The sequence below is a fragment of the Sminthopsis crassicaudata genome, chromosome 5 (assembly GCF_048593235.1).
Source record: "Sminthopsis crassicaudata isolate SCR6 chromosome 5, ASM4859323v1, whole genome shotgun sequence".
Classification (NCBI taxonomy): domain Eukaryota; kingdom Metazoa; phylum Chordata; class Mammalia; order Dasyuromorphia; family Dasyuridae; genus Sminthopsis; species Sminthopsis crassicaudata.
Window position 1 is genome coordinate 281,813,942 of NC_133621.1, and position 25,849 is coordinate 281,839,790.

Below are 25,849 nucleotides of genomic sequence, written 5' to 3' on the forward strand. Positions count from 1 at the left end.
TTAGAATAAATTAATTCTAACTCAGTCCTCCTCTGTTACCCTTTTTATTTAAAGCTAAGAACTAGATATTAAAACAAACTTTTCTGATAACTTACTCAGTTTACATGTTTATATCTCCTCTAAATTAGATAAAAATATTTAAGGTATTATCTTGCTTTCTAAATTACATATTGTAAAATTTGCAAAACAAATGCATGTAAAAAATTTTAAATTGTTAGATATTTTTTATTTCTGGCTAACTGTAAGTTTTGAAAATAGTTATTTCAAAATCTATTACTTCTACTATGGTTTCCATCTGTCTTCAGCAAATTATTTAATATTTATTTAGTGCATGGTCTCAATTTTAACTAAGTGTGAATATGGGATGGAATTATAACTGTGTGTGTAGTACCCATTTGTGGTTTTCATACCTGAAGTTAAACAGCTAAGAATGCTTTGTCCTATCTAATCACTTCCCTGCTTTTTTTTTTCTCTTACAGCAAATCTCTAAAGCAAGTAGTCAGCTTAAAGCCATAAGTAAAATACAAGGATGTAGGATTTTTACTGTTTTCTAACTGAAAATATGTAGTCATTAGGTAAAAGACTATTTTCCATCACCAGGTAGATGAATATTTGGCATAGTTATCTGTTACCAGAGATATATTGAATTAAAAATGTTTGTATAATTTCTTTAAATCTTTCAAAATGTAAGAACATTTAACTGCTAATACAACTTTAAGAACCAAGTGTCATTCTCATGCAGTATAAGAATAGAGAATTTTAGTGCAGTCTTCTTAGAAGATGTAACTTAAAAAGTATTCTGCATTATATCCATGCACAAACTCAATTTTATTTATTCAAGCTGATAGAGAATAACATTTTTATCCTATGTGTTCTATGGCATAAACATTTTTTTAAAAATATAACATTTAATATGCACAGATCAAGTCACAAAAGAGTCTGCTGACCAGTCCATTACATTGGCCTTCTTACTCCTTCAGCTCTCCAATTCTTATATTCCAAACTACAACAGATCCTGGCAAAGAGGGAATATACTCTTCCACCATTCTCAGACCAGCTTCTAATCCTAGAGACAAGTCAGCGGAAAGTTCTCCTAGGCCTATGCCAGGCAACAAAGAATACCTTTCAGTCTCCTGTGAAATCTAATTTCATTGGTCACAAGCTAGGAGAAACTATTAGGCAGGATTATCAGACATGCCCAATGTCTGATAGTTTGTGCCCAAGTAATTCCTTAAAGTGCCATTAAAACCCATCTTCTAAAAACCCGTTGAGAGGAGGAAGATTTGTCTAGGAAAAGACTGGCAGAAAGACTTTACACATATGCCTCAAGTAAGGGTTTGAGTTAATCTCTCTATTTCAAAGTCCTGCTTTTTTGACATGGGATAATTCTCAGGTCCCTATTAAGGAAGGGTTGGATGCCTTAATTAGTCTGGTAGGAAAATTGCTTTTGCAAGAAATATAACTTCAGCTCCACAAAGCAATCTCCTTCATACAGATCTTGATTCTCTCTTTGCTTGGGAATCTCCCTCCTTGGCACCCTACTTCTAATCATCATCCCAGTTTAAATGGGTCTTTTGTTTTTAAGAATGCTTTTGTTAAAATAACTTTTGGTGGAGACCTCTAGAAACTGAGATCTCTGGAGAAATCCACCCCACCTTCTTTCCTTTTAATTGTTACATATGGGTTTTCTTTATCAACAGAGTGCAAGGAATCTTCTCAAAAGTCTGTTCTGCCTCTTGAGTGCTTTCTCGGCCTCATCTTGTGGACTCCAAGGTTTCCCTAAACATTTCTGAAGACCCTAAAAAAATGAATATTTTTCATCACTAATTGTTAAAACCCCTTTACCAACTATCTCCTCTGCCAACTCTATTTCATACTTACCACTCCTAATTTCTACTCTTTCCTTTCATTTTGTCTGTAACCTCATCTTCTAAATAAAACTATCTTTTGCCAAAGAGAATGGCCATTGTGAATTCATTACATGGCTGAACCCTAAATTTTGATGCCTGTACCTCAATCTCATCATTTGCAACTAATCCCAAACACATCAATTGGAACCAGAAATTGTGCTCCTAAATCACATCAATTAGCACATCAATTAATAGTGTGCTTCCTAGTCATTTCCAGTTGAACTGAGAGTTTTTTTTTTTCTAATCCCAATATGTATTTAATTTTTCCAAAAGGACTCTTATGAATATGCTGTTCTGGGATCCATTTTTACCTTAAAGTGACTTTTCCAAAATTTTATTATTTATTATTACTAGTTATTATCATTACTATTTTATTATTTGCAAAAGCATTCTGGAACCTGGAAAATTAGCAGCCACAAATTTTGTCTCTAATTGCTGTATATAAATATTTGTAAGAGATTGCCCCATCTGCAACAAGAACTCCTCTAAATGCAAGAGGGATTGTTCTAACTGTAACAGGGATTTCTTTAAATTCATATACATTCATACAAGGTGGACAAAATCAACAGAAACACTTCTAATATCAAAATGCTCATGTAAATTATATAAAAATCAAGACACGAAAATTAAATGCCTATTGGCAGAATTTGCCTTCCTGCCTCCTGCTATGTCAGTGAGAAGGAGTACTTGATACATACCAGGTTTATAATAAATGCTTACAGAAAGTGATCTAAATTTTCAATTGAATAGAAGCTAAGTCATTTGCTTTCTATTATCTTTGATAAGAGAAAAAAAGGTTTAGAAGAAGAGCTGTAGGAAATGACAGCCCAGCACTACCTCTTTTCTCAGACATAGGAATTTGAAATCACAAGAGATCAGGGGCTTAGGGTAAGAGATGTAGAATTGTCCTTGCTAATGATATGTTAACAAGTGCTCCTGCTTTCTGCAAGAGTATAACAAGTGGTTTAGAACTTCCTCTCACAAATTCCACCCATTATTTTCTTTCCTATCTTTTAATTCAGGGATCACCTAATACAAAGCACATCTAAAGGGCGAGTTTCCTCCATGATTTTTCTGATAGATGATCATCTTGCCCCAACCTGCAGACCTCCTGAGAAGATAAATTATAACCTCTCTGGAAAGCTTTCCTCATGAAACGTTTTTGGTTTCATCAATATAATGGGGCTAACACTAGTCAGACTATCTGCTTCCTAGCATTTTTTGTCAAGAAAGTACTTTGTAACTCTAAAACCAGTCTAGGAATTATACAAAACTGAAATCTGCTGTCTAAGGGACAAGCAAAATAAGCTTATTTCATCTTCCACATAATGGTCCTCACCTGGAAAGGGCTTTAAAAGCACACCCAAGACAGTCTCCTCTCCAAGGAGTATATGGGTTACTACAAATCAGGGGTTGTTGTGCAATCAGCCAGCACCCAAACACATTCAGTGACAAGGAACTCACTGTTCTCCCTGCATGTCTTCCTTCAAAACTAGAGATTCTAATTCAATTTGACTAAACTAGCATTAAGCATCTACTGTATGGTACAAGGCACTATAATAGGGATTAGGAACTTGAAGGCAAAAGTGGCAAAAAGAGTCCCTCCTTTAGGGAAGGTGAAATTCTCTATAATGCTTAAAAGGCAGCCTTGAAAGAGATTTTAAAATGAAGTGAAGAAAGAATGCATTCCAGTAATGAGATGAAAACTGTCATATTGTACCAAAACCTGCCTTCCAGAAACTTATATTTACACTTAAAATGTACTTTTTAAAAGAATACTATGGTATTGATGATATTCCATTACATTCATCTATCATAATTTCTTCAGCAGTTCCGTAGCCAATAAGCACTCACTTTGTTTCTAGTTTTTTGTTACCACAGAGAATACTGATATATTTATATGCAAACACATATACATTTGTGTATTTCTAGGTTGGCCTGACACATACCCTGTTTTTCCTTTGAAAAGTTTCCTCCAATCATCGAAATGCTGATTGTTCACCCTGGGTGAAAGTTGATTCCCATCCAGTAGGACTTGCTTGTAGAATTGTCCTTGCTAATGATATGTTAACAAGTGTTCTTGCTTTCTGCAGGGGTATAACAAGTGGTTTAGAACTTCCTCTCACAAATTCTACCCATTATTTTCTTTCCTATCTGTTCATAAAAAAGCATGTATTATTCCTATCAAAAACAGTATAAAAAACTTAAAAACATGTTATCCCACCCTTAAGTGTAGGGATACTCTTTCCCTCTTCCAGAACTACTGATTCAATTCAACAACAAATTTAATAAATGTATGTTAATTGCCAACTAAATGTAAGGCACTAAGGTAAGTGCTGGGGATACAAAAAAGGCAGGTCCTTGTCCTCACTGAATTTATTGACAAAATGGGGAAAATAAAATATGCATAAATTTCTATAATACAAAATAGACTGAGTTAAGTTCACAGGATTAATCAGAAAAGTGTTGTGGAAATGGGAATAGTGTCAGGAAAGACAAACAGATGAGAAAGGGCAAAGCTATAACAGGGACTGGTAACTAATCCCCTTCAGGTGGAACATAGCATTTAAAGGGATATAAAACAGGTAGGTTGCTCAGTGGATAGAACACAGTTCCTGGAGTTGGAAAGACCAGAATTCTAATCTAGTTTCAGACACTAAGTAGCTATGTGACCCTGAGCAAATCACTTAACTCTATTTGCCTTAGTGTCCTAATCTAGAGGAACTGGAAGAGGCAATGAAATGGCAAAGCACTTCAGTATCTTTGCCAACAAAAATTCAAATGGGATCATGAGAAGTCAACACGATTGAAAATGAAATGGGAATTAAAAGCCAGAAAATGATATTGAACCTGGGGTAGACTGGCATTTTAGGGTCTTCACTAGGGGTTTTAAGGGAACCAACTCCTGATGGTTTCAGAGTAAAGGAGTATCAAGCAAAATTATGGGTTTGGAAAATGACTAATACTGAAATAATGTAAATGATGAATTGGAAAAGGATAAGACTTAGAAGATGGAATATCATAGAGCTTCCAGCCCTCCCAAAGCATGCGGGTCCCATACATTTTAAAACGGGACTCGGTTTCCCTGATTTGGTCATCCTGCATTAGAACAGAGCCTTCCATCACAGCTTTTCACTGTAGCAGGCTTAAAAAAAAAATTATGCCTTTCCATAGTCAGGAGGCTGTCTACAAAGACAGAGAATTTAAACCACTCACTTTTTTTCCTTAAGCCTCAGGGCACACTTACCTGCTCTCAGACAGATAAAACCTAGACATCTGCTCCACCTTTCTCCATCTCTCCTACCTAACCTTGCAGGTGGGAATTCTTGACTTCTCTTTAAGTGCAGGAGCTCTTAGTGAATTTAGCTCCTATTTTTCTCAATTGGCATTCTATGCCCCCTGCCAGCAATTAGGGGTTTCTCTTCTGAACACAGCTTTGGCCACGCTGTAGCTTCAGAAGGGAGACCTTTGTAATATTGGCTAAGGAACAAAATTCCGAATCAAGGCAAATTAATTGTTAAGAGCATGAGGATACTTTCTGTCTTTTTTTTTTTCCTCATTCCCTAACTGCAGGCAGGAGATGAATTAAAGGGGGCTACCACCCGCATCAATGCCACAAAATTAATCTAAACTAAATATGTATTTACAAGGCCCAGGACCTAAGCAAAACTCTGTCTATAAGGGAGGCATACAAATGAGAATTAAAATTAGAATTTTGGACTCTGACAACCAGACAGATTTTTTAATAGATCTATTAGTCACCTTTAGGCCTCTGAAAATGTTACAGAAAAATCTATTTTATACCCATCAACTGAGGGATGGCTGAATAAACTGTGGTATGTGATTATAATAGAAAAACCTGGAAAAATCCCTCCATGAGCTGATGCAAAGTAAAATGTATTACATACATAGTAATAACAATGTTGTTAGATGATCAGGTGTGAATTACTTTGCTATTCCCAGCAATACAATGTTCTAAGACTATTTTTAAGGACTTAGGATGAAAAATGCTATCCGCAGGATACAAAATAAATGCACATAAATCCTGGGCATTTTTATACATTACCAACACAATCCAAGAGCAAGAGATACAAAGAGAAATTCCATTCAAAATAACTGTCGATAGTATAAAATATCTGGCAATATATCTACCAAAGGAAAGTCAGGAACTATATGAGCAAAATTATGAAAAACTTACCACAAAAATAAAGTCAGATTTAAATAATTGGAAAGACATTGAGTGCTCTTGGATAGGCCGAGCGAATATAATTAAGATGACAATACTCCCTAAACTAATCTATTTATTTAGTGCTATACCAATCAGACTCCCAAGAAACTATTTTAATGACCTAGAAAAAAATAACAACAGAATTCATATGGAACAACAAAAGGTCGAGAATTTCAAGGGAAGTAATGAAAAAAAAAAATTAAATGAAGGTGGTCTAGCTGTACCTGATCTAGAACTATTATTATAAGGCAACAGTCACCAAAATCATTTGGTATTGGCTAAGAAATAGACTAGTCAATCAATGGAATAGGTTCCGTTCACAGGGCAAGATAGTGAATAAAAATAGCAATCTAGTGTTTGACAAACCCAAAGATCCTTTTGGGATAAGAATTCATTATTTGACAAAAACTGCTGGGAAAACTGGAAATTAGTATGGCAGAAACTAGGCATGGACCCACATTTAACACCACATACTAAGATAAGATCAAAATGGGTCCAAGATTTAGGCATAAAGAACAAGATCATAAATAAATTAGAGGAACATAGGATAGTTTACCTCTCAGACTTGTGGAGGAGGAAGGAATTTGTTTCCAAAGGAGAACTAGAGATCATTATTGATCACAAAATAGAAAATTTTGATTACATCAAATTAAAAAGCTTTTGTACTAACAAAAGTAATGTAAACAAGATAAGAAGAGAAATAACAAATTTGGAAAACATTTTTACAGTTAAAGGTTCTGATAAAGGCCTCATCTCCAAAATATACAGAGACCTGACTTTAATCTATAAGAAATCAAGCCATTCTCCAATTGATAAATGGTCAAAGGATATGAACAGACAATTTTCAGAGGATGAAATTAAAACTATTTCCACTCATATGAAAGAGTGTTCCAAATCACTATTAATCAGAGAAATGCAAATTGAGACAACTCTGAGATACCACTACACACCTGTCAGATTGGCTAAGATGACAGGAACAAATAATGATGAATGTTGGATGGGGATGTGGGAAAACTGGGACACTGATACACTGTTGGTGGAGTTGTGAAAGAATCCAACCATTCTGGAGAGCAATCTGGAATTATGCCCAAAAAGTTATCAAAATGTGCATACCCTTTGACCCAGCAATGCTACTACTGGACTTATATCCCAAGGAAATACTAAAGAAGGGAAAGGGACCTGTATGTGCCAAAATGTTTGTGGCAGCTCTTTTTGTAGTGGCTAGAAACTGGAAAATGAATAAATGTCCCTCAATTGGAGAATGGTTGAGTAAATTATGGTATAGGAATGTTATGGAATATTATTGTTCTGTAAGAAATGACCAACAGGAGGAGTACAGAGAGGCTTGGAGAGACTTACATCAATTGATGCTGAGTGAAACGAGCAGAACCAGGAGATCATTATACACTTCGACAATGATACTGTATGAGGATGTATTCTGATGGAAGTGAATATCTTCAACATAGAGAAGAGCTAATCCAATTCCAATTGATCAATGATGAACAGAATCAGCTACACCCAGAAAAGGAACATTGGGAAATGAGTGTAAACTGTGAGCCTTTTTTTGTTTTTGTTTTTCTTCCCAGATTATTTTTACCTTCAGAATACAATTCTTCCTTTGCAACAACAACAACAACAAAATTCGGTTCTGCACATATATATTGTACCTAGGATATACTATAAGATATTTAATATGTATGGGAATGCCTGCCATCTAGGGGAGGGAGTGGAGGGAAGGAGGGGAAAAATTCGGAACAGAAGGGAGTACAAGGGATAATGTTAAAAAAAAAAAAAAAAAAATTACCTAAGCATATGTACTGTCAAAAAAATGTTATAATTATAAAATTAATAAAAAAGAAGTAAATGCAAAAAAAACAAAAACAGTTCTTGGTCACCCACCTTGGCTTTCATACTGAGTTTATTATTCAACAAGTAATTATTAAGCACCTTCTATACTCAATGTGTGAGGTTCTGGGAGTGCAAAGACAAAACAGTGTTTCCTTGAGTTTACAGCTTATGTTCTCCTGATCTCTCCCTAACCCCTTTTATTCCTGAACTTGCATTAAATAATTTGTGTTTGTACTCTCCAGCAGTATTGAAAACAGGGATTTTATGCCCTAACACATATCCAGGTCTAGAATATGATAAACACTTGAAATGTCTTGTTGAATTGACTCCAGTATTGGTATTGGAAGAACCACTACCTTTTTACTTGAAGCAAGTTGTCCATCTCCACAACATACTGGAAAAGTAGCTGTCCAGCTTTCTATTTTTTTTTTCCCCTGAGGCTGGGGTTAAGTGACTTGCCCAGGGTCACACAGCTAGGAAGTGTTAAGTGTCTGAGACCAGATTTGAACTCGGGTCCTCCTGAATTCAAGGCTGGTGCTCTATCCACTGCGCTACCTAGCTGCCCCCGCTGTCCAGCTTTCAAAGTCTCCTTCCCCTCCCCCCTCTTACACCCCCTCCCCCCCAGTTATTGCCTTTGAAGACCTTCTTAGATTTCTGTGCCTTTTTAGGGCCCATCCTTTATAGTTCATGTCTATTGATTTTCATTTTTCAGCTATGAGTGTCATTAGGGGAAATTGTATGTTAGTGTAACCTGTAAAACAATGTGTTGTTTCAATTATAAAATAGATTTTTATTTATTTTTTCCATATTTTAATATTTTCCCCCAGTTACAAGTTTCAAGAACAGGGAGCAAAGAGTTGAGTGTGTTTGAAAAGAAGACTGATAACAAAGTCAGGCTGGAAAGGGATGGCAACAGAGAGGGGAGAGCCTTGGAAGAAGGTGTTCAAGTGAGAACCAATGAAGGTTCTGAGCAGGGGGATGACAAGGTGAAACCACCACCATTTCTGATGCTGGCACACAGGGCGGTTCCACAGACTTTGGTGAAGAGAGAAGTCTGCAGAAACGGATGCCTACCTGAGGGTTCACAAGGTTAATTCCCCTGGGTAACAGCTGCAGAGGCCGGGGCAGGGAGGAGAGTAGGAGGAGGCCATTTTCATGGTCCTTGGGCCAGGCCAAAAACGGCACTGGGCTGGTTGTTGGTATAGGTAGCAGGAAAGGTGGGCCCTTTCTCCACAAAGGTTAGCTTTCAGGGATCAAGTGGGTACCAGAGACAATGAATAGTCTAATTCCTAGGTTATCTTCCAATCTAAATTTATGACTATGAGTAACAATACAGTATAAATTATCAATCAGATTAATTGCAATTAAGAAGTACACACAGTCATCAGTAGGAAATTTTCTTCTCTAAAAGAGGATTCTGCCTTGTCTTGTGGACATAGTCAGAAACAACTAAACAAGAAATTAAGTTTGAAGAGATCTAGAGCAAAGTCCTCTGGGAAAGATTTGTAGCAGATCAACAATAAAAGGCAGTGGTCAGCAGCAGATAACTGTGGCACTGACATAAGCCACATGTATAAATGATCAATTACTTAAGCACCTGAGGCAATTTTTTTTCATTAAAAACAAATATCTTTTAGCAAACTGGTGTCTATAAGCATTTTCTTACCCTTCCATCTTACAAAGCCACTTTTGCCTCAGCATAGTTGCTCCAGTATTGTAAGATGTTCTAAGATCTAGCTATTAAAATTAAAACCACAATATTGAGAGCAGTCATATTGGGTCCTAAACAAAACATTTCATATTTACTCCTGGAGGCAACAGGAAGTCACTGGAGTTGGGGTGGGAAGAGGAAGGTTGGGGACAGGTTGGGAGGCAACTGGATCAGACTTGAGCTTTGGGAAAATTCTTTCAGGAGTTTATGAGAAATGAAGTAGAGATGAATGAGAGAAGAGTGGCACTTGAATTTACAAATCCAATGTAACCAGGAAGATATCTATGTCCTTAATAAAGTAGAGCACTTTGGCAAAATAATTATATGAATATGTATACATTATATTGTATTTAACATATTTAACATGTATTGGTTTACCTGCCATCTGGGGGAGGGAGTAGTGGGAAGGAAGGGGAAAATTGGAACACAAGGTTTTGCAATTGTCAACGCTGCAAAATTATCCATGCATATATCTTGTAAATAAAAAGCTATAATAATAAATAAAGTAGAGCACTTTAGAAGGGGATTGATTTGGGCAAAAATATGAATTTGAGATGCTTTGGGGGCACTTGAATGATGGTTTCAAACAGATACTTGGTAATGTAGACTGAACTGAGGAGGAAATTAATTTGGAAGTTATTTTTTTTTTTTTGGGGGGGGGAAAATAAAAGATAATTAAGCCTATGGGAGCTTATGAGATCATTGAAAGGGAAGTCAAACCAGAAGAGAGATTGTAAGATGCCCACACTTAGTGACATATGGATGCATCTTTGAATGGGACCAGGTGAAAATCTCTCAAAAAGTCTGACATAAACAGGCCTGCAAGCCCATCACATGATTCCCAGGAGTCTGTCGAGCAAGAAAGGTAAAACTCTAGGATCCAGTTTCAGGAAGTAACATTAAGTGGCGTGACCCAGAGGAAGCAGACATCATTGCTGACCATTGGTCAATAATGATTACTTTTAATCCTTTTTAATCCTTACCTTTTTAATCCATCCAATGAAAAGAGTTGGATGTTTTGTTATTTACCCAGATTTACTATTTTTGGCAGGCCAGGTAAGGCACATGCTGGGAGATGGGAGCTGAGAGGCTCTATGTCTGACCGAGCTAATTGGGCCTCTCCTTGTGAGGACCAAATAAATTCTTTCTCTTTGTATTTGAAGATGTCTCTGATTAGTTAATTTGAGTAGGGGGTCTAGCACCCATTCCATACAATTTATGGAGGTTTGGAGCAGGATCTTGAATTCCCTGTGAGATGGGCTGGGATCCTTATTCAGGGAAGGCTCCAGGTTGGGTTTTCTCTAAGGGTCCTTGAGATCAGACTCTCAGTCTCCCTCTCTATGAAGAATGGGCCTGAAGCAGAAGCATCCAATACAAACAGGAGCACAAGTCTCCCACAAAGAAGCTCAAGAGCAAGTCCCCAGTCAGGTAACTTATGCAGGTGTAATCCAGAAATAGAAGGGGAAGGCACAGTGGAGTTACTCTCCCCAGGGTACTGTCTGTGTCCTTGGGCTGTCCTTAGGCGGAAGAATCAAGGCCTGGTAATCTAGCATTAAGGGGTGGCACCTAGTAAGCCAGAAGGAAGTCCTGATAAATGGCACAGAGCTGGGGAGCTCTGATTGACTGAGGGAAAGGAGGTGATGACTTCTGCACTTGAGTTGAGAGGTTGACTGTATTACAGGAACTCAAGACATGAGATTGGCGCTTCTCATAGGGAGAGGGAAGAGCAATCTATTCAAATCTTTGGAGCAAAACGTACACTTGACTGTTTTATGTATTTTATGTGTTTTTTTATGATCCTTTTCCATGTAATTTTTGTCTTTTTGCGTCTTTGTGCAGAATGTCTGTGCTATGTCTATTCTGTGGGCTAGATTTCATTAAAAAGAGAAAAAAGCCTGACTTTCTTCTGTAAGCCAGCTCTGGACAAGCTGGGGGCTGCAGAAAAAGTTAGTTAATTTTTGAGAGTAATGATTGGGGAATTTGACAATTGGGTCATTTCAAGATTCCAAAATGCTTAGCATAAAACAAATGCTATATGAGTGTTAACTTCTTTATTGGATTTAATTACTTCATATTTGGTAACTTTATATGGGTTTTTAGATGTGACCACCATATAATACCAATGTTGAGATAAATGAGTTTTGTGTGTGTATGTAATTTGGAAACAAATTCAACTAAATTAAGAGGACTTATTAACTCCTTCTACTCCTCCCCCTAGACTTCTAAGAAGGGAAATAGAGCAAGTTTAAAAATTTAGTGAACACACCTGTCAGATTGGCTAAAATGACAGGAACAAATAATCATGAATGTTGGAGGGGATGTGGGAAAACTGGGACACTAATACATTGTTGGTGGAGTTGTGAAAGAATCCGGCCATTTTTGAGAGCAATCTGGAACTATGCCCAAAAAGTTATCATACTGTGCATACCCTTTGATCCAGCATTGCTGCTATTGGGCTTATATCCCAAAGAAATACTAAAGAAGAGAAAGGGACCGGTATGTGCCAAAATGTTTGTAGCAGCCCTTTTCATAGTGGCTAGAAACTGGAAGATGAATGGATGTCCATCAATTGGAGAATAGTTGGGTAAATTATGGTATATGAAGGCTATGGAATATTATTGCTCTGTAAGAAATGACCAGCAGAATGAATTCAGAAAGGCTTGGAGAGACTTGCATGAACTGATGCTGAGTGAAATGAGCAGAACCAGAAGATCACTATACACTTCAACAATACTGTATGAAGATGTATTCTGATGGAAGTGGATATCTTCAACATAAAGAAGATCCAACTCACTTCCAGCTGATCAGTGATGGACAGAAACAACTACACCCAGAGAAGGAACACTGGGAATTGAATGTAAAATATTAGCACTACTGTCTATCTACCCAGGTTACTTATACCTTTGGAATCCAATACTTAATGTGCAACAAGAAAATTGGATTTACACACATATATTATATCTAGGTTATACTGTAACACATGTAAAATGTATGAGATTGCCTGTCATCTAGGGGAGGGAGTAGAGAGAGGGAGGGGAAAATCTGGAAAAATGAATACAAGGGATAATGTAAAAAAAATTACTCATGCATATATACTGTCAAAAAAATGTATAATTATAAAATTAATTAAAAAAAAAAAAAAGAAAAAGAAAAATTTAGTGAAAGGATTTAGTAGATTTTTGATCCCTGACCCATCTACTCCTGAGGCACATATGTACCCACTAAGAAAGGTGCCCTTAGTCCGAGGGGGGCGTACCCTTGTAAGTGTACTCCTTAGAAGTATTGAAATGAGGAATTTTAAGAAGGAGACGAAATCCCTTATGGAAGACTTGATGGGTCTATCAGAACAATTACGTTAGTTTCTGGGCCCTAGCATATATATTTAGAGTGAGTTAATGTCTAAATTAAATATACTGTTCTGTCCAGAGGAATTCTAGTGAGAAGGGCAGCTATGGAAGAATGGGAGAGGAGGTATCCTCCCACAACTGGGGTAGCCAGCCGATCAGAAATACTCCAATCAGGACCCTATAGGACCATGACAATGAGGTTCATCAGAGTCACATGCAAAACCTAAGGGATTTAATAATTATAGGATTAAGACCGTAGTGTCCAAACCACAGAACCTGAAAAGGGCATTTGATAAAATGCAAGGGAAGAGGATTCCCCTTCTGAGATCTTAGATATCTTACTGCAAAAAAAAGAATGAGAAAATACTTAGATCTGGATCCCTCAGACTCAACAAAGAGAATATGCTGAGAATACATTTTGTAACAAACTCATGGCCAGACATAAGCAGAAAGTTACAAGAGATGGACAGATGGAATCACAGGCCATTAAGAAACATTAGAGGAAGGACATTATGGCCAAAATATGGGTCTTCTGAGGATTAGGTGTCACAAGCTAAATTTGTATGTGAATGGAAAAGATCTTCTAAATCTGGGGGAAGCAGTTTATGCAAACCTTTGGCTGCTCAAGGCTCAGCTCTTCCTTTCACAAATAAAGAAAAGGGAAAGATCTTTCGGCTAGGAAAAGTGAAGATTTAACTCACCCTCCCCATCACTAGATGGGGCTACTTCTTAGAAGTGAGAACAAATTATACTTGCTGAAGTTCAACCCTCCCCTGGACTGGTAGAATGAAATTACTTTAACATTGTTTTTATTGTTTAAAGGAATAGCTGTTAATAACTGAAGGTTTGTTTTTATTTTTCAAGTCTATGGTTGCTTTAAGGCAAGGTCATTTTTGATGCTGTACCAAAGATTCCACTGCTTAGCAATGCAAGAAACTTTTAAGAGATTTGTTAGAATTGTAAGTTCCCTGAAAGTGTATATTTCTACCCAGTTCTCCATCTGTCTTCAGCAAATTATTTTATATTTAAGTGCATATTGGTCTCCTTGTTTAATGAATATGATAATGATGGGGATAAACCCTGAAACTACTCTGACAGAGACTCACCTTTTAAGGAAGTTAAATGGTCTCTTTCAATTGGAGATCCGGCTAGAGATGTGGTCTCACCCTCTTGAGTTTAAGATTAGTCTAGGATCACTCCCAGTAGCTCAAACTCCCAGTTAAGAGATTTTATTTAGTTGGAGATCTGGGCCTGAATGTCTAGAACAGGGGTTCTCAAACTACGGCCTATGGGCCAAATGCGGCATGCTGAGGACGTTTATGTGCCCGCTGGGTTATGGCAAATGGGCTGAGGGACAGAAACAAAATGTGAGTTTTTGTTTTTACTACAGTCCGGCCCTCCAACAGTCTGAGGGACAGTGAACTGGCCCCCTATTTAAAAAGTCTGAGGACCACTGGTCTAGAAACACCAAGATAATTAATCACTGACAATATTGAAGGAATCTCATTCAATGGAAGTCCAAGCCTTACACTGCTAATAAAAGACAATTCTGAACTCCAAATCTCTGCAGAAGTCTGAAACAGTTATTTGCTTTGCCAATGAAGTTCTCTTCTTGGCAAGGCTGCTTGCCCACTGTGAAGATAAACCTTTGCCATTTTCCCATGGGAGCCATATGGAAAGAAAGAGAATTTTTGACAGCCAAACAATCCCTCATTAAGTATGCAGGGAAACAATTACTCCAAGTTGTCCATGAACCTAGAGAGACTTCTGTTGTTTTCTAATAGAAGAGGAATTCACTTCAGGCCAAGAAAAACATGCTTACAGACAGATTCAGCTACAGTGCTACTGCCTGTTTGTCCCTAAAGATGGCACCTTTAATTCCCCAACTCTTGACTCCCGAATTCCCTCATATAGCTCCCAGGCAAGTAAATTCTAAAAAGACAGTTAAAAATGTATACACATATGCCCCCTTGCAGGAGCTTCAAATGCTTTTGGTTTATTAACACCTATATTAATTAGGTAAAAGCCCTCCCTTGTAAGACTAAGAGCTCTTGGACTTTTTGCTAAAGGAGATCATAATCACACAATGTTCTACCTATTGCACCTACTCCTTTTGATGGGATTTGAGGTCCCTTTAAGATTCCTTTCTAATTGCCCAACCCATGGCTGACCTTGATCCCAAATCCTGGTCAAAAGCACCCTTTGAATATCCTGGCCCAGCCCCCACTATCAGCTCAGCTTCCCCCAGCCCTCACTGGATCTGAGCTAAATGAAAAGCCTGCCAGAACTTGGAACTGCCCACAATCTTTTGGGTATAAAAGAGGTGACCCGGAACTCCCTCATTGCAGGAGCCCTCCCAGCCAACACATGGTATTCTTCCAGCTATGTAAGGGGTCCTGCCAGCCCAGCGGCCACCTCTGGCCCTGACGTCTTTATAACTGAACTTTACTTCCAAATTTCTACAATAAACCTTTTATTTATCAATCTAGGTTTTCGGGCCTATAAATTCATTTTACAGGGGACACTGCGCCTCATGGAATTATTTGTGCTCCGAGAAATGGGGTTGCCCCTTTCCTTTCCCTCATTACTTTGAGGAAACAAAAGCAGGAATTTAGGGAAAACATTGGTGCAATGGGTTGATTCTGACACACAGCTCCAGATGCTGCTGCCCCAACCTACAAGTCACTTGTCTTCCCTCTTAAGTCTGAACTCCACTGGGCAGGACCAGCTCTATGCCCCTCCCTATGCCCCCAAATGAATGTGGGTCTGGACTACTTGAGGTGGGAATGATGTGATAATGGGCCTGAGGCCATTGGGTCTCCATAGTGCTGGAGTTTTACAAATAACTGGCTGATTCTTCAATTGATAAATGGTCAAGGGATATGAACAGACAATTTTCAGATGATGAAATTGAAACTATTTCTACCCATATGAAAGGGTGTTCCAAATCACTATTGATCAACTCTTAGATACCACTAAATACCTATCAGATTAGCTAAGATGACAGGAAAAGATAATGATGAAATGTTGGAGGGGATACAGGAAAACTGGGACACTGATGCGTTGTTGATGGAGTTGTGAATGAGACCAATATGGAATTATGTCCAAAAAGTTATCAAACTGTGTATACCCTTTGATCCAGCAGTGTTACTACTGGGCTTATATCCCAAAGAAATACTAAAGAAGAGAAAAGGACCTGTAAGTGCCAAAATATTTGTGGCAGCCCTTTTTGTAGTGGCTAGAAGCTGGAAGATGAATGGATGCCCATCAATTGGAGAATGGTTGGGTAAATTATGGTATATGAATGTTATGGAATATTATTGCTCTGTAAGAAATGACCAGCAGGATGAATACAGAGAGGCTTGGAGAGACTTACATCAACTGATGCTGAGTAAAATGAGCAGAACCAGGATATCATTATACACTTCAACAATGATACTGTATGAAGATGTATTCTGATGGAAGTGGATATCTTCAACATAGAGAAGATCTAATTCAGTTCCAGTTGATCAATGATGGACAGAATCTACAATACCCAGAGAAGGAACACTGGGAAATGAATGTAAACTGTTTGCACTTTTATCTTTCTACCCAGATTACTTATAACTTCAGAATCCAATTCTTACCGAGCAACAAGAAGTTTGGTTTTACACACATATATTGTATCTAGGATATACTGTAATACATTTAATATATATGGGATTGCCTGTCATCCAGGGGAGTGGGAAGAGGGAGGGGAAAATTTGGAAAAGTGAATACAAGGGATAATGTTGTAAAAAAATTATCCATGCATATGTACTGTCAAAAAAATTATAATTATAAAATTCATAAATTATCCCAAAAAAATAATAAGGACCAAGCTTGGTAAAGGAAATGTCCCTCCCTCCCTTCTTTGTCAAAGTTGGGGATATGGGTATAAAATTCTACTTATCCTATTAGGTTCAGTTGACATGAGTTAGTTTTGTTCAGCTGCTTTCCTCCCTCCCCTCTCTCTTTTCAATCTCTTTTTTCTTTATGACATGAGATATGGGAGGGCAAAAAAAATAAGAAATTAAAGTGATTAAAATACATCAAATAAAAATAACTTGTTTCTTTATTCTTTCCTTCCCATAAGTTTATCTTCTTATCTTTTTCACCTTTTTATTATTTTCTAACAAAGAAATTCCTTGAAAAAACTAAGACTTAAAACCATCTACAATTTCTTTTGTGCTATATGTGATATTTGTGCGTGGAAGGGGAAAAAGATAGAGGAAATTAACTAGAAGAAACGAGAGTCCCTCTATAGGAAGTAATAGGAGCAGCTCTTCAAAACAAGAGCAGTTCCTATGAGCCATAGGAAATAGAAATTGGAATGGTAGTACAAGGAAGCAACCTTAAATGCCCATTTTATTCTAGAAGAAAAGGGAGGTCAATAAAGCTTGTTGATATATCATGCTTAGCTGTGGATAATAGTAAAAACAACTAAATGAGATTGAGAGGAAGGGGACATAAACTTGGTGAAGACAGAATAAGAGTATAGATGATAAAAACACCAAATATTTATAAATAAAGTACAAAAGCCAAGTTTTAAATGGAAATCATTAAAATCCTGTCAAAAGGTTTTATGGATAAAGTGTCTAACCAAATCATGCCAAGTGTGTCTAATAGCATTAAATTGGTGGAAAGCTTTCAAGGCTGAGTGACCCTGAGCTTTTCTTCTGGCAGAGATGCTGGTGAAGAACTAATCCTTTTCTAGCAGCAATTCTTTATCATAGGAGACTAGGAACACACAGAAGTGTGATTTTTTTTTTTTTTTAAGTTTCTATGTCTGTCAATTAAGAACATCTACACAGAACTATACTGTTTTTACCTCCTAAGTAAATTCTATTCTTTCTATTCCCACAATGACTACCTGAGTTCTGGCACCCTTCTAATAGTCAAACTATCCACTACAGCCAAATTAACCTTTCTTGAATATACCTCTTACCAAGTTAACCAATAGCCCTCCTTCCTCCCAAACCACACACATTTTCATAACCTATCAAATAAAATCCAGAATACCTAGCCTGCAATTCAAAGCCCAAGGCAATCCAGCTTTAACTTCACTATTATCCTGCACATAGCATACACCAAAGCTAAAAGGCTATTCTTCCCTCCTCAAATGTACTATGTGCTTTCCCACTGAGTGGTCCACTCTGTTGCCTTTGCCAGTTACATCTTTCCATGTAGTGTGTGATTTCTATCCATCCTTCCAGACCCATCTTTTCATCATCTATAAAACAACGTTGTGCTGAAATGACTACAATGTCTTTTTCATCTCAACATTCAAACAGCAATTTTTTTCCATAACACTTACTTTCTTAAAAGGGACCACAACCCGCTTCATTATCACTCTTTAACCCACACCTACCTCCCAATACTAGGCAGAATATGATAAATCCAAAGGAAAGGTCCAAACAAAATGTAATTTAATTTTTTGCCTTGTACTTTAATTTTGTGTGTGTAAGCAGAATCTTATTTCCATTCCTGGTTCATGAGGACCAAAACTTTATTTTATTGTTTAATAAATAAACATGTTGCATGAAGAGCAACTACCCTAAAAAACAGAAACCTAGTTATTTATCTTGAAATGCAATGCCACCCTCTGATTTATAGAAAAATTGCTCTCATAATTAGACTGATGTTAAGATTATTCTACATCACTCCTATATCTATCTTTAGTGCTTCAATATTTGCTCTAAAATATATAACATGAGTGTTGAAAAATGTAATTAAAAGAAATCATACTGAGGTAGGTAGTAGAAGAACTCAAAAATCAGGAAACACAGTCACAGTTCTTACGTAGCTGCTTCCTTCAACCTGAACCAGTATGTGCACTTTTGTTCCTATTTCATTTATTGAAAAAACTCTATCCTGTCATTTATGTTCTACTAACTCAGATCATCAGTTAACTCTTTCTCAACATAGAAGTAAGCAGATGCGTATGCGCAGAATAAATATCTTATAAAAGCAAAGTGTTTTACATAGTTTGACCTAAAAACTGACCTCTTTCTCCCAACAAGGCTTACCATAAATCCTCTATTAAAGAGCACAAAAATTCCTGTCATTCTTGTAAAAGAATCCCTGTACCACAAGGCATAAGCAAAGGCTCTGGGTCTTTCCTCACATAGTTCAGTAATTCCCAACCTAATTTTCCAATTAGTTTCCAAAATTTTCTCCAAAAGCATTTAAAATATTATCCAATAAAAATTTGAAAATGTTTTAGTGTTTAGTGTAAACACATGCCACATTGGGGGAAGGACTGAAGGAAACAGAATTGAAATTTAATTAAAGTGTTATCCAAGTGTTGGTCCTTACAGTTCTACTCACAAGCTGCTGTTACAACCATTGACTGAAATAGGGAGATGAGGCGAGTGTGTGTGTATAGAATATTCTCAATATGTAGAGGTAACTGGAGAGTAGGAAGGGGCAAGAAGGGATGTATAGCAAAAGAGTTCTGGTGAAATGTGCTACAGATTCAGATTCTGTGATATATTATGGAAGGTGAAACTATATTTAAGCATTTGACCCAAAATTTATTTCCCAGTATAGCAATGAATATGCATTTACTAAAGTAATAAAGACATTATACATATACAAATACACACCTACTTATATTGTATATTGTATACCAGGCACAGTCCTTGGTACTGGGTATACAAAGAGAAAAGTGAGATAATTCCTACCCTCAAGGAATTTACATTCTACTGGGGAGATGTGAATATACAAGTAGATATAAAATAAACATAAGGTAACTTAAGTAAGAGAGAGATCATCAACCAAAGGGATCAGGAATTGAGAAAAGAGTGCTTTGAAAGAAGCAAGCATTCTAAGAGGCAGCTAAGGAAGGAACATATTTCAGACACCTCCTGAAAAGGCACAGAGACAGAAAATGTACTTATACATGACAAGGAATGACTAAAGGGGGGAAAAAAAACTTATAAAGCATTAAGCTAATTGGTGAAGATGCAAACAAAAAGGAAGACAGTTCCTCTTCTCAAAGAGCTCCCACTCTAATTGAAGAAAACATCACTTACAGGAAAGTTCAGCTGCAGAACTGATGCAAAGGTCCAGCAGTTTGAGGTGCTAAGCGAGAGGGCACCAGTTCAGTACAATTGGGGGGGGGGGAAGGGCAGGCTTATTAGACACTAGAAATTCAGAGTTTCCTCTGGCAGGGGGTAGGGTTTAAAGGAAAGCAAGGTCAATCAGTGTCCAGCAAGGAAAAGGAGAAATAGGATAGTCCCAGGCAGCATCTAAAAGCAACCTGAGGAAGAGTAGGGAAAAGATAACAACAAGTCAGTGAGGCTGAATAAATAGGTTGGAGTTGGGTTGTTATACATCAAACAAATAATTGACCCTAGAGATAACAAAAAGCCATTGAAGTTTACAGAATAGGAGAGTGATATAATTTAGTGATATATATAATTCCCATAAGTGCTATAGGAAAGTCATTTTTCTCCCAGGATTCAGAGAGGGTGAGATGAACCCAAAAGAAGAAGATAAAGGAATAATATGGAAGTTAATGTGAACTTTAAGGACAAGTTATCCAGGAAATGAGAGATAAAATATCAGTCATGCTACAATTACTCAAAGAAATTCTGGAGGCCAAGGGCCATCAAGCATGGAGGTAGATCTTATTTCACAACAAGACTCTTAACAGTTACTAACTACAGGGCTCTGAACAAATCATTTATCCTCTTTATCAGGTTCCTAAAATCACACAGCTCTATAAAAGATTCAAATCTTAAATGAGATAATATTTGTAAAGCACTTTGCAGGCTTTAAAGCAAAAGATAAATATGTCAAGTAGCAGTATAAGTAATAAGTAGTAGAATTTGTTGTCACTGTTTCTCAAAAAGTAGTGCTAATGGTGATGATGGTCATGGTGATGGTAATAACAGTATTAGCAGTAGTGGTAGCAGCAGCAGATGTAAAATTTATGTACAATTTGACATGAAAACCTCTTCATTTTAGAAGCTGTGATAGGGAAAGGCAATTTCTCAGACTTACCCTCTGTGTCCCACCACCCACACTTACTTCAGGCAGGACAGAGGGAGAATGATCCATACCCACAAAACCTAGGCTAGGAGCAGAAATAGAATCCCATCAGGGCAACATTCATGACCTGTTCAAAAAGTCAAGGCTACTGCTCTATACCCTGCTCATCCTTTGCTCAACAGATCTATTCAATAGATAGCATGAAATTAAATTTGCCTTTTCCAACCCAACCACAAATCATGGAGAAATAAGTCTCATTAAGGGTGATTAAGCAGAAGTAGGAGAATTAAGATCGGGAACAAAATTTAAATTTTTAAGTGCATAAGCATCTTTCCTATAATAATGTTTACTATCCCTTTTCGAGCAGTGCTATAATTGTCTTTTTAAAATTATTATTATAGCTTTTTATTTACAAAACATATGCATAGGTAACTTTTTAACACTGACCCTTGCAAAACCTTCTATTCCCACTTTTCTGTTCCTTCCCCCCATCACCTCCCCCAGATGGCAGGTAGTCCAATACATGTTAAATATGTTAAAGCATGTTAAATACAATATATGTATACATATTTATAGTCATCTTGCTGCACAAAAGAAATCCAATCTAGAAATAAAGAAAAAAAACCTGAGAAGGAAAATAAAAATGCAAGCAAACAATAACAGAAAGAGTGAAAATGCCATGTTGTGGTCCACACTCATTTCCCATAGTTCTCTCTCTGAGTGTAGCTGAGTCTCTTCATCACTGAACAATTGGAAGTAGTTTGAATCATCTCACTGCTGAAGAGAGAGCCATGTGCATCAGAATTGATCATTATATATAGTATTGTTGAAGTATATAATTGATCTCCTGGTTCTGCTCATTTCACTCAGCATCAGTTCATGTAAGTCTCTCCAGGCCTCTCTGAAATCATCCTGCTGGTCATTTCTTACAAAAAAATAATATTCCATAACATTCATATACCACTATTTATTCAGCCATTCTCCAATTGATGGGCATCCATTCAATTTCCAGTTTCTAGCCACTACAAAAAGGGCTGACAAAAACAATATAAATATGCCTTTAAAAGAAACATTTTCAAAGAGTTTTAAGTAAGTTAGCATGAAATAATTTGTACTGTTTCATTAGCGGGATGCAAATTCAGAGGATCTGTATTTGAACCCCAGTTCTACCATTTACTACCAAGTCACTCAGTATTTGGGCTCTAGTTCTTCACCTGTAAGATAAGAGGGTAAACTAAATAGTTTCCTGGGTACCTTCCAGTTTTAGATTCTATGTGAAACATTAGATTAGTGAATATGGGGGGAGGGGGAATCTATATACAAATATATATGGATGAAATAATAAAAATTAGACATTTCTATAATACTTGAAGGTTTTCAAAGCACTTTGCATGTATCTCAAAGAAGTAAATTATGTGCCTAGCATTACACAAAATCTTATATATATCATACCTTCACAATTAAAAGAACAGCTGTCTAAGAGAAAAGGGACCTATTTAGAAACGAACAAGATATAAAAACAAAAGAACAATAAAAATAAGATTTAGAAAAAAAAACTAAAGAGCCAAATATGTCTTTTAAGGCTTTTGTTCTACATTTCCAGTTGTATTACTGAGTGTTGACTTAAACCCCTTAGACTTAAAGGACAACTCAGAATATTTCAAAGCTATGCTAGTGGGAAATGCACCTATTTGCCTCTGGCACTTAAGCTATATGACTATAAGCAAGTCAACTACCTTTCACAGCCTGTCTCTTTTGTGAAATGTAGAAAACAAGCTAAGAGGGGAAACTTAAGGAAACTACTTCCCAAGATTGTTGTGAAGAGCAAATGCAAAAAATGTATGTCAAGCATTACAGAATTGTTTTTTTTGTTTTTTGTTTTTTTTAGGGGGGAGGGGGAGTGGATGGAGATCAGAGCTATCATTTTATTAATCCAACTAGATCCAGGTATGAAAATGGAGCTTTGAGGTCTCATTTACAAAATATATAGAGAACTGACCCTAATTTATAAGAAATCAAACCATTCTCCAATTGATAAATGGTCAAAGGATATGAACAGACTATTTTCAGATGATGAAATTGAAACTATTTCCACTCATATGAAAGAGTGTTCCAAATCACTACTGATCAGAGAAATGCAAATTAAGACAACTCTGAGATACCACTACACACCTGTCTGATTGGCTAAGATGACAGGAACAAATAATGATGAATGTTGGAGGGGATGTGGGAAAACTGGGACACTGATACATTGTTGGTGGAGTTGTGATAGAATCCAGCCATTCTGGAGAGCAATTTGGAACTATGCCCAAAAAGTTGTCAAACTGTGCATACCCTTTGACCCAGAAGTACTACTACTGGGCTTATATCCCAAAGAAATACTAAAGAGCGGAAAGGGACCTGTATGTGCCAAAATGTTTGTGGCAGCCCTTTTCGTAGTGGCTAGAAACTGGAAGATGAATGGATGTCCATCAATTGGAGAATGGTTGGGTAAATTCTGGCATATGAAGGTTATGGAATATTATTTCTCTGTAAGAAATGACCAGCAGGAGGAATACAGAGAGGCTTGGAGCGACTTACATCAACTGATGCTGAGTGAAATGAATAGAACCAGAAGATCACTATACACTTCAACAACAATACTGTATGAGGATGTATTCTGATGGAAGTGGATATCTTCAACATAAAGAAAATCCAACTCACTTCCAGTTGATCAATGATGGACACAGATAACTACACCCAGAGAAGGAACACTGGGAAGTGAATGTAAATTGTTAGCACTACTGTCTCTCTACCCAGGTTACTTATACCTTCGGAATCTAATACTTAATGTGCAACAAGAAAATGGTATTTACACACATATATTGTATCTAGGTTATATTGTAACACATGTAAAATGTATGGGATTACCTGTCATTGGAGGGGAGGGAGTGGAGGGGGGGAATAATTTGGAAAAATGAATACAAGGGATAATATTATAAAGAAAAAAAGAAAAAAAGAAAAAAAAAAAGAAAAGAAAAGAAAATGGAGCTTTGAGCATGGAGCTATTATTAGGACTTATTGCAGATCTGATGGCTTTTCCGTTGGGTTGTTTTTGAGATGAAGCCCTACTATGTAATGAAGGCTGAGAGGTGAGGAATTCTCTCCCATCCTGTGCTTGATATCAAAAGCTCAGAAGTTACCTTTTTTCTTTTTTCCTTTACACCTGGTACTCCTCCATATTTCTTTCTCTCCTTTTTCTCCAGTCACTTTGGATTGAGGTGCACTTGGTTAGGTTTAGGGGAAAGGCAGCTGGGACTGATGAAGGGGGACCCCACCCTGGCTTTTTTCCCCATTTCAAATCTCAGCTTGCTCCAAAATTTTCCAAACTTGACCTCCCTGCATTGTGGCATTGCATGCTCACACCATGTTTCACTGGACTTGGAGAAAAGTGACAATAGTTTTCCTTTTGACTTTCTGGGTTTCTGCTTCCTTCTCTAAAAAACTAAACAGTTTCCCATTCCATTCTGGTGCTAGAGCTGCAATCCACATACATAGGAAGAATACTTTTTCTGAGATGTTAAATGACTGATCCAGGGTCCCAAAGTCAGTTAAGAATCAGAGGTGGGATTTGAATCCAGATCTCCCCGGCATTTTCTTCCTTTTCTTTGCTACTTAAATGTGTTTACTAATTAGCTTTATTAAGTATTTGGAATATAGCAGCCTTATTGTTTTTTTTTTCATTTACTATTAGCAGGTGCTTGGTACATTGTAAAATTAAGAAATACTTTTTTTCAAATGCTCTAAATCACTATTAGAGAAATTCAAATGAAGACAACTCTGAAGTATCATTTTACACCTCTCAAGTTGGCTAGGATGACAGGAAAAGATAATGATCATTTTGAAAGGGATGTGGGAAAACTGGGACACTAATACATTACTGATGGAGTTGTGAACTATCCAACCATTCTGGAGAGCAATCTGGAATTATGCCCAAAAGAGTATCAAACTGTGCATATCCTTTGATCCAGAAGTGTCCCAAAGAGATCATAAAAAAGGGGAAAGAACCCACATGAGCAAAAATGTTTGTAGCAGCTCTTTGTGGTAGCAAGATCTGAGTGGATGCCCATCAGCTGGGGAATGGCTGAAGAAGTTAAGGTACATGAATGTTATGGAATATTATTTTTCTATAAGAAATGACCAGCAGGATGATTTCAGAGAGGCCTGGAAAGACTTACATGAACTGATGCTGAGTGAGGTGAGCAGAACTAGCAGAACAAGCAGAACACAGTACACAGTAACAGCAAGATTATGTGAGGACTTACTGTGATATATGGGGTTTTCAACAATGAGATGATTCAAAGCAATTCCAAGAATTTGTGACTGAAAAATACCATCTGCATCCAGAGAAAGAAATTAGGAGACTGAATGGGGATCAAAGCATAGTATTTTCACTTTCTTTGTAGTTGTTTCTTGTTTGCCTTTTTTTTCCCCTTTTGACCTGATTTTTCTTGTTTTGCAAGACAAAGATGGAAATATGTTAACAAGAATTGCACATACTTAACCTGTATTGGATTGTTTTCTGTAGAGGAGAGGAAGGAGGAAGAAAAATTTGGAACAAAAGATTTTGCAAAGATAAATGATTAAAATTATGTAAAAATAAAAAACTTAAAAAAAAAAAGAAAGAAATGCTTTTTCCTTCCTGGCACAGATAAAACTTAATTTATTATTATTATTTTTTTTGCTATAAGGCTTAATAAATGCTTTTTCATTCTTGTTGCCAAGGGACACATAGTGAGGCTTACAAAAA

The 25,849-nt window shown here is 37.0% G+C and overlaps 1 protein-coding gene across 5 annotated transcripts in view; it reads right to left on the bottom strand.

The window, feature by feature from the left end:
- Positions 1 to 25,849, bottom strand: part of LOC141544764 (nuclear receptor subfamily 2 group C member 1) — a 266,102-nt gene that overhangs the window by 65,603 nt on the left and 174,650 nt on the right. The window contains exons 2-3 of one of the 5 annotated variants that reach the window (XM_074271283.1): positions 7,498 to 7,650; positions 3,860 to 3,997 (exon numbers count right to left, since the gene is read on the bottom strand). The exons of 2 other annotated variants lie outside the window; for them this stretch is intronic. The gene's annotated coding sequence lies outside the window, so the exon portion shown is untranslated. Of the gene's footprint in view, positions 1 to 1,655; positions 1,744 to 3,859; positions 3,998 to 7,497; positions 7,651 to 25,849 lie in introns of those variants that run through there. 2 more of the 5 variants (XM_074271285.1, XM_074271286.1) reach the window with 2 other exon arrangements.